Here is an 8,399-nt window from a genome sequence, read left to right as displayed (position 1 = left end):
AGTGCGCTTGAGCTTGAGGTCACAAAGTGACGGCCGGATATTCTCCTTCAGGATTTTCTGATAGAGAGCAAAATTCATGGTTCCGTCAGTTATGGCAAGTCATCCAGGCCCTGAAGCTGCAAAGCAGCCCCAGATCATCACACTACCACCACCATGTTTGACTGTTGGTATGATGTTCTTTTTATGAAATGCTGTGTTGGTTTTACGCCAGATGTAACGGGACACACACCTTCCAAAAAGGTCAACAAAAATCAGTCCACAGAATATTTGCCCAAAAGTCTTGAGGATAAACAAGATATTTTTTGGCAAATGTGAGACAAGCCTTTGTTCTTTTTGATCAGCAATGGCTTTTGCCTTGGAATTCTCCCATGGATGCCGTTTTTGCCCAGTCTCTTTCTTATTGTTGAATCATGAACACTGACCTTAACTGAGGCAAGTGAGGCCTGCAGTTCTTTAGATGTTGTTCTGGGTTCTTTTATGACCTCCTGGATGAGTCGTCGTTGCGCTCCTTGGAGTAATTTTGGTAGGCCGGCCACTTCTGGGAAGGTTCACCACTGTTCCAAGCTTTCTCCATTTGTGGATAATGACTCTGACTGTGGTTCGCTGGAGTCCCAAAGCCTTAGAAATGGCTTCATAACCCTTTCCAGACTGATACATGTCAACTATTTTGTTTCTCATCTGTTCTTGAATTTATTTAGATCGCAGCATGATGTGTTGCTCTTTAAGCATGCTTCACTTTGTCAGACAGGTTCTATTTAAGTGATTTCTTGATTCAAAAGGTCTGGCAGTAATCAGGCCTGCGTGTGGCTAGTGAAATTTAACTCGGCTTTCTAAAATAATGTGGTTAATCACAGTTCTTTCATGATTTAAGAGGAGGGGCAATTAATTTTTCACATAGGGCCAGGTAGGTTTGGACAGCTTTTTTCCCTTAATAAATGAAATTTTCATTTAAAAACTGCATTTTGTATTTACATTATCTCTGCGTAATATTAAAATTGGTTTGATGATCTGAATCTTTTAAGTGTGACGACATATGCAAAAAATTAAAAAAACAGGAAGGGGGCAAAAACCTTTTCACGGCACTGTGTATATACACACACACACACACACACACACACACACACACACTGTGTTCCAAATTATTATGCAAGTGACCAATGTTCCCTCTAATTTTTTTTCTTGCTGAGTAAAACTTTTCTCTATTGGGCGGACATTTCGGCCACCTGAGCAAAAACATTCTTTATACCAGACCTGTACAGCGCGCACACAAAAAAAGTGTGTAACTTTTAACTTTAATGTGCTATTTGTATTTCATTTGACCCGTGACTAAATGTTGTACATTTTGGGTTACCTGATCTTTTTTTTTTTTTTTTTTACAGTATAATACACTGCTATTCAAAACTTTGGGATCAATAATGTTTATTAAAGATGTTTCTTATGCTCCTCAAGGCTGTATCTATTTGATAAAAATACTGAATATTATTTCACAAAATAATATTGTGAAATATTGCAATTTAAAGTTTTCTATTTTAATATACTTTAAAATATAATTTATTCCTATGAAGCAAAGCAATTGTCAGCATCATTACTCCATTCTTCAGTGTCACATGATCCTTCACAAATCATTCTAATATGCTGATTTATAATCAATGTTGGAAACAGTTGTGTTGCTTAATATTTTTTGTTGACCTGTGATATTTTTTCAGGATTCTTTTTCACAGAAAAAGCCACTGTGCAGGTTTCCCTTTGTGAGGTTTGGTTAGCAGTGACTGAAACACAACTTTACACGCAACTGCCAGTCTGCATGGAGAGGATCTTGAGACTCCAGTCCAGTAGCTTCAAACACCTGTCTGCTGCTCAGCAGTGGCTTTTTTGCTGGCATTACAATACAGTTCATTTGTTTGACAGAAACTTTCCTTAAATCTTTATCTGACCAAGATCTTCTGTGCTCTAAGTCACTCACAAATCTTTTGACAGTTCTATATAAAGTTGATAATCTCTATTTGCTTTTCGCAAAATATTATTTGATTTGATGTCTTTTGCAAGACATTGCATTTTTACATACTTTTCATCTTCAAAAAGATCTTTCTTCCTCACCATATTGCATGAGAACTGTGACTTGCATGACATCCAGGTTTTTTTTCACCAAATGTTTAATGCATACTGTTTACGGTGTACTTGAGTGAAAAAATACATGTTAGTGCAAGGAATTGAACAAGAACAATTCATTCAGATTTGTTCAAAAACACTAATTTGTTCACTACCAAAATGTTTACACTTCACCTTTAATGAAATGTATGCAGTGCAGATTTTGATCCACCAGCAGCTTAAATTCTGAGTGTGTGTGTGTGTGAGAAGCACTATGGGATAGAGGTACTGTATGAGAAGGATATCACTGTAGAGAGAAAGTTTGGTGAAGGGTAACCATGGTAACTCTGTGCTAAGATTTGAAACCAAGAATGAGACTGAGATCCTCCAGGATGCTGATGCAGAACACAGACTAAAAGGTTAATATGTTTCAGTGCAGCAGGTTAACCTTTCATCAGGCTTAGAGGCCAATGGCGTATTTACACACCAACTGGACACAGGCAGGACGCACATAGGCGGAGGGTGTGAGAGAGAGGGTGCTAGCAGGGGTGGATTTAGGGATTTGGGGGCCCTAGGCAAAATACAGGAATGAGGCCCTATACAATTGCACACATTTACAACCTTGAGGTTCCTTTCACATGTTGTAAGGCTTGCTGCTGCATGACTGTGTACCATAGTTTGCACTTTTTAGATTTTTCATGTACATGTTATAAATAATGGCTTTCATGTTGTAGACCCCTTGTTCACGTGTAAGCAGGTTATAACATTATTAGAGTAGGTTGAGCAATAGTTGGTACTTTGGGTAATTTTCACAGCACAATTGTGTACACAACGCAAGGCTGTCTAATTCTAAACTTTAAAATACATTTCTTTTTTATTTATTAATTACAAATTTAAATTAAACTGAAGGAAATTATAGATTTATACGCTTAAGGATTATTTCAACCAAACATAAAGTGTGGAAAGTAACTGCGCATGCGTCCTCTACTTGGGTCCTTAACAGAAACGAGTGAGCGCCATTCATAAACATGGAATTTACTGTGTAACACGGAATTTGTCAAATTTTGGATGAATAAATCAAATGCAAGTCAGGACTCTTAAAGGGGTCATATGATGCGATTTCAAGTTTTCCTTTCTCTTTGGAGTGTTACAATCTGATTGTGCATAGATAAGATCCCTGAAGTTGCAAAGACTAAAGTCTCAAAACCAAAGAGATATTCTTTATCAAAGTTAAGACTCTGCCACGCCCCCACATATCTACCTCACTATGTGGAAATATTTGCATAATGCACCCAAATGTGCACGCAAAGAAAGAAGGCGTGGTTTCAGTAACCGCAGTTAGTGTTGAAGCACAGGGTCATATCACAGTAGAGTCAGCTGTCTTAACCGTGGCTTGTGTACTGCAAACACATACCAGCTTCATCACTGTGTCTGTCACGCGACTCTGTTCCCCTTTTGGGCTTGAACTGATGGTAAAACTAATGACATTATTTACTGTCTTTACATTTATTTTGAAAGATGAAGCTCGCGATTATGGTAAGGGGCGTTACATTTCCGACGAGTGCTTGCGGTGTTCGGCCAATCACAATGCACTGGGTCAGCTGGCCAATCAGAGCAGACTGCACTTGTCGGAAGGAGGGACTTTGTAGAAAACGAAGCGTTTGAGAGAGGCAGGGCATAGAGGACCTACAATAATGTACAGTATTTGAAAAATGTGTTTTTTGAACATTAAAGCATGTCAACATATTCTGTTACACCAAATACACAAAATAATGATGTTTAAAAAAGCATCATATGACCCCTTTAAATCAAATTGCAATATGGATTAGTGTATGTGAATATTAAATGGTAAATATACTATTTAAATATGAATCCTGCATGTTTTTGTCTCTGTGTGAATGAATGGTGCAGACCAGCACTGTGAGCATCGCACGTGCTTCAGTAGTAAACGAAACCGCACGTCTGCGTCATTCATTCCGTGACATTCCTCATTACACAGTAAATTCCGTTTTTATGAATGGATTCCGTGATTCCGTCTGCTTTGTGGAAATCATAGGGCCCTGCATTTTCTACAAGAAGCACATTCAACACGGACGCGCAGACGGTTGTCGTATTAATGAACACCACAGCAACCACTTGTGCATCTGCCCATCTCGTATATATAAAGCTTTTTAGAGGTCGCCAACCTTTGCCTGATGGTTAAGTCCGCCTCTGGGTGCTGGAAAGGGAGAGAAGATAAAGGCAATCAGTGGGGTTTAACACGGGTATGGACAGTGACACAAAGCATGTGATAAAGGGCTCAAGCTGGGTTGAGAATTCAAGTGCGTGTGAGCCAGTGACCATAACAGGATCACGGTGTCTCACGTGCACACCTCAAACACATTTTGTGCAAAGGGAGCCAACGATTCAAAGCACATTTCCCAACAGGCTCACAGTTGACTCAATTTCCTGTCATCACTGTCATTTTGGACTCCATTTCCCATCAACATCACAGCAGATGCCATCTCCCATTACAGCCATTTAATTGGCAGTTGGCACTCTGAGCTATTTGTAGCTCTTGTCAATCATGCATGGAGATGACACACCACAGATAGATAAAATAAGGTCACCATAATTTCCAGGATGATGTTTTAATAATTATTTCATAGTGAGTGCTCTTGCCCTTTTCTTTTGGCTCACAAAATGCAACGTTACGAACGAGTGTGATGAGATGCTGCAAACATCAGGGACTGAGCCCATGATCCATTTTAAACATTAGACGTAACCTGGTTAAGTCATGCTGTTAAACGCATAACCTCCTTGCAAATGCAGGTACAGTGTGTTTCCCATTTGCCCACTTTGAACTGGTATGTTTTCTAGAAGTGTATATAACACCAAAATCGTATTATCGTGAAATCAGTACTATGTAAACAACATTACAATTTTATATTATAAATATGTATCTCTAGATGTCTGTAAAGGAAAAATTCCTGCCTGGGTATACCCTAGTAAAAAGCCTATGCCAACATTTATTTAAAAAACATTTATTTCATACTAAGTATACTTCAAATCCATGAATGCATATATTGACTGCAAAAATTATAATCAAACATTGTTTGGAGTATCTCTTTATTGCACAATGCACATTTCTTAATATTATGCCTAAAATGTGTTTTAATACAGTCAGTACGTTTACATGGACAACAATACTCCGATTTTAATATGATTAAGACAATACTCTGATTAAGAATCTACCATGTAAACAGAGATTCTTGCTTGCCTTAATCCAGCTAAAGTCATAATCGAAGTAAACACTATTCGAATTAAGACGTGTGGAGTATTCCTATTTTAGTCGCATTACTGAAGTGCAGTATAGACATGTAAACACTTTAATCACATTATTACCGTCGTGTAGGACTTTTCGCCGCATTTTGCGACAGGATACACACACGGCATGGTCAACCGTTTGATGGCAAATAAAAGAGCTTCAACACCACCATCGTCTGTATGCACGTACAAATAATTAACTGCACTTGACGCTTTCATAAAATTAAAAATGAAACACCCAAAACTGTACATGGCATCATTACGAAGACTAACTATATGTATATATGTGGAATTCCAAAGGGGACGTCGGATGGTGTCACGTGGGACGTAATGACGTGCGCCATTAATCGAACTATGTACTATAACATGTAAAACGGGAACATGAAAGGAATATTCTAAAAGCAACTCGTGTAAACACCTTAATCATAATATTGTCTTATTTAGTATATAGTATACTAAGGTAATAAGGTAAATAATTAGATTACTGATGTCCATGTAAACGTAGTCAGTGAAGGAAAAAATTATTTGATCCCCAGCTGATTTTGTACGTTTGCCCACTGACAAAGAAATGATCAGTATATAATTTTAGTGGTAGGTTTATTTGAACTGTGAGAGACAGAATAACAACAAAAAAATCCAGAAAACCGCATTTCAGAAAAGTTATAAATTGAGTTGCATTTTAATGAATGAAATAAGTATTTGACCCCTTTGCAAAACATGACTTAGTGCTTTGTGGAAAAAACCTTGTTGGCAATCACAGAGGTCAGACGTTTCTTGTAGTTGGCCACCAGGTCTGCACACATCTCAGGATGGATTTTGTCCCACTCCTCTTTACAAATCCTCTCCAAGTCATTAAGTTTTCGAGGCTGATGTTTGGCAACTCGAACCTTCAGCTCCCTCCACAGATTTTCTATGGGATTAAGGTCTAGAGACTGGCTAGGCACTCCATGCCCTTAATGTGCTTCTTCTTGAGCCACTCCTTTATTGCCTTGGCCGTGTGTTTTGGGTCATTGTCATGCTGGAATACCCATCCACGACCCATTTTCAATGCCCTGGCTGAGGGAAGGAGGTTCTCACCCAAGATTTGACGGTACATGGTGTAGCATCTCTTCCAATCTGACACTCTAATTTTTATTTGATTTAACAAATCAATTATTCATTAGATTAACAAATTGTCACAGTCCCCTCACTCAATTAACTGGATGCCAGGATTTCTGCTGAACACCATCCCCCCTTGGTCACCATGACAACTAATCATGATATCACTGGTTTTATGACCCCCCCCCCAGGAATGTGAGTAGGATAACCCACTCTTTGTCCCCATAGGAGAGGCAGAGCAGAAATTGACTTTTCTACTAATTAATTCATAGGAAAACCTTTCTTTGAATGAACACACATATCCTTCAGGTCATTGGGTATATTATTGTCATCGTGTATTTTGTCTTTGATATTTTTAGACTATTTTAGTATGCTTGTGAGGGAACCCATTCCTGATCATCCCTTTTCACTATATGTAATCTTACCTTGTTTAGTATCTATGAATTTGCCTTCTTATGATCAAAACAAGCGTGTATATTATATGTTGGTACATGGCAATATATTAGTGTCCTGAGAATCTTTAGTATTGTCGATTCAAGTTCCAGATACTAAGTTCCATGTTTCCACACAAAGAGTCATAAACTCCCCAGGATCTATATTCACTAGAGTATTTACAGCAGGATTCCTGCTCCACACATATTTAGAAAGTGGGCCTCATTAATGAATCTGATGCTGTTTTTATTTATTTTAAGTTAAAAAGGCCTAAATCACTGAATCTTCTCCTCCAGTGAGCTGTTAAACTGAGAACCACTGCAACTGGAGTCGATTGGCTGAAGTCAAGAACCTGATAAGTGAACAAATCATTTAGACCGGTTTTGTGAAATGAATCAACAGATTCAAATTAAAGAGTTGTTCTTAATTTCTTTATATAGTGCACAAGTTAAATGGACCACTTTTAATGATGTTTTTGTAAATTATTAACCAAAAACTAATTTATTAGGTTACACCAGCAATCCATAAGGCAGTGCAACCTTTTTGAATTAAAGGTGCCCTGCCCTGTTTTCCAACACAATATTCCCATATATTTCAGAGAGATAGAAGGAGAGATATTTCCAGTATTTCTGCTGTAATTATGACAAGGCTGCTTGCTTTCAAAGATTTGTATGAAATTTACATTACTAATTAATGTAATGAATTTAATTAACCACAATTTATTTTGTGATTCCAGTGGTTATGATCTGTATTCCGAAACTGTACACTCTAAAAAATGCTGGGTTAAAAAGGAACAAACCCAGCTATTGGGTTGTTTTGACCCAGTGGTTGGGTTCAAAACAACTTTTTAACCCAAGTTTTAACCCTTTTTAACCCAGCGCTGGGTTATATTTAACCAAGCAATTTTTAGAGTGTATGTGTTTCTATAGTTATTGAGGTAAAAAAAAAAATGTTTTACATGTAATTGATTATTATTAATTTATTCAACAAATTTAATTCTATTAATTTAAATACTTCTATTTAGTGGTTGAGAACCACTGCCATAAGGTAACAACTGCTGGCCATTTTTTACTGTGCGCATCCTTTCTGAAACTTGACAGCTTCAGTTTCGTGGTCAGTTTTAATTTTAATTTGATCATTAAAATTCCCCACAGTTTTTTTTTCTTCTATTTAAATTGTGGAAAAGACAGCACATAAGGTCCGGGCTGTTTAAAACACGTTTGGGGCTATAGCCCAATAGTCTGGACTGTGGTTACCCACCTGGTTACCAGCAGATGCAGTATGGAAGAAGAGAGGCAGGTATTGCTGCAGGTAGCTGTGACTGTATTAGTGATGCTTGAGTTGCAGTGTTTATAGAAGAAGGCCTGGGGCATGGCGTCCTGTTACATGACAGCTCTACAAATGGCTTTTGCCCATAACGGCATGCTAATGCTTACAGTAAAACACTGGTTATGGTCACAGTCATGCAGCAGCAG

General features: G+C 37.9%; 1 protein-coding gene across 1 annotated transcript in view; it reads left to right on the top strand.

Moving 5' to 3' along the window:
* Positions 1-8,399, top strand: part of LOC107563987 (leucine-rich repeat-containing protein 4B-like) — a 38,958-nt gene that overhangs the window by 21,564 nt on the left and 8,995 nt on the right. The gene's annotated exons all lie outside the window — the stretch shown is intronic.

The sequence above is a fragment of the Sinocyclocheilus grahami genome, unplaced genomic scaffold (assembly GCF_001515645.1).
Source record: "Sinocyclocheilus grahami isolate Dianchi unplaced genomic scaffold, SAMN03320097.WGS_v1.1 scaffold901.1, whole genome shotgun sequence".
Taxonomy (NCBI): domain Eukaryota; kingdom Metazoa; phylum Chordata; class Actinopteri; order Cypriniformes; family Cyprinidae; genus Sinocyclocheilus; species Sinocyclocheilus grahami.
The sequence above is the reverse complement of the archived record's forward strand: the minus strand, read 5'-3'. Positions and strand labels throughout refer to the sequence as shown.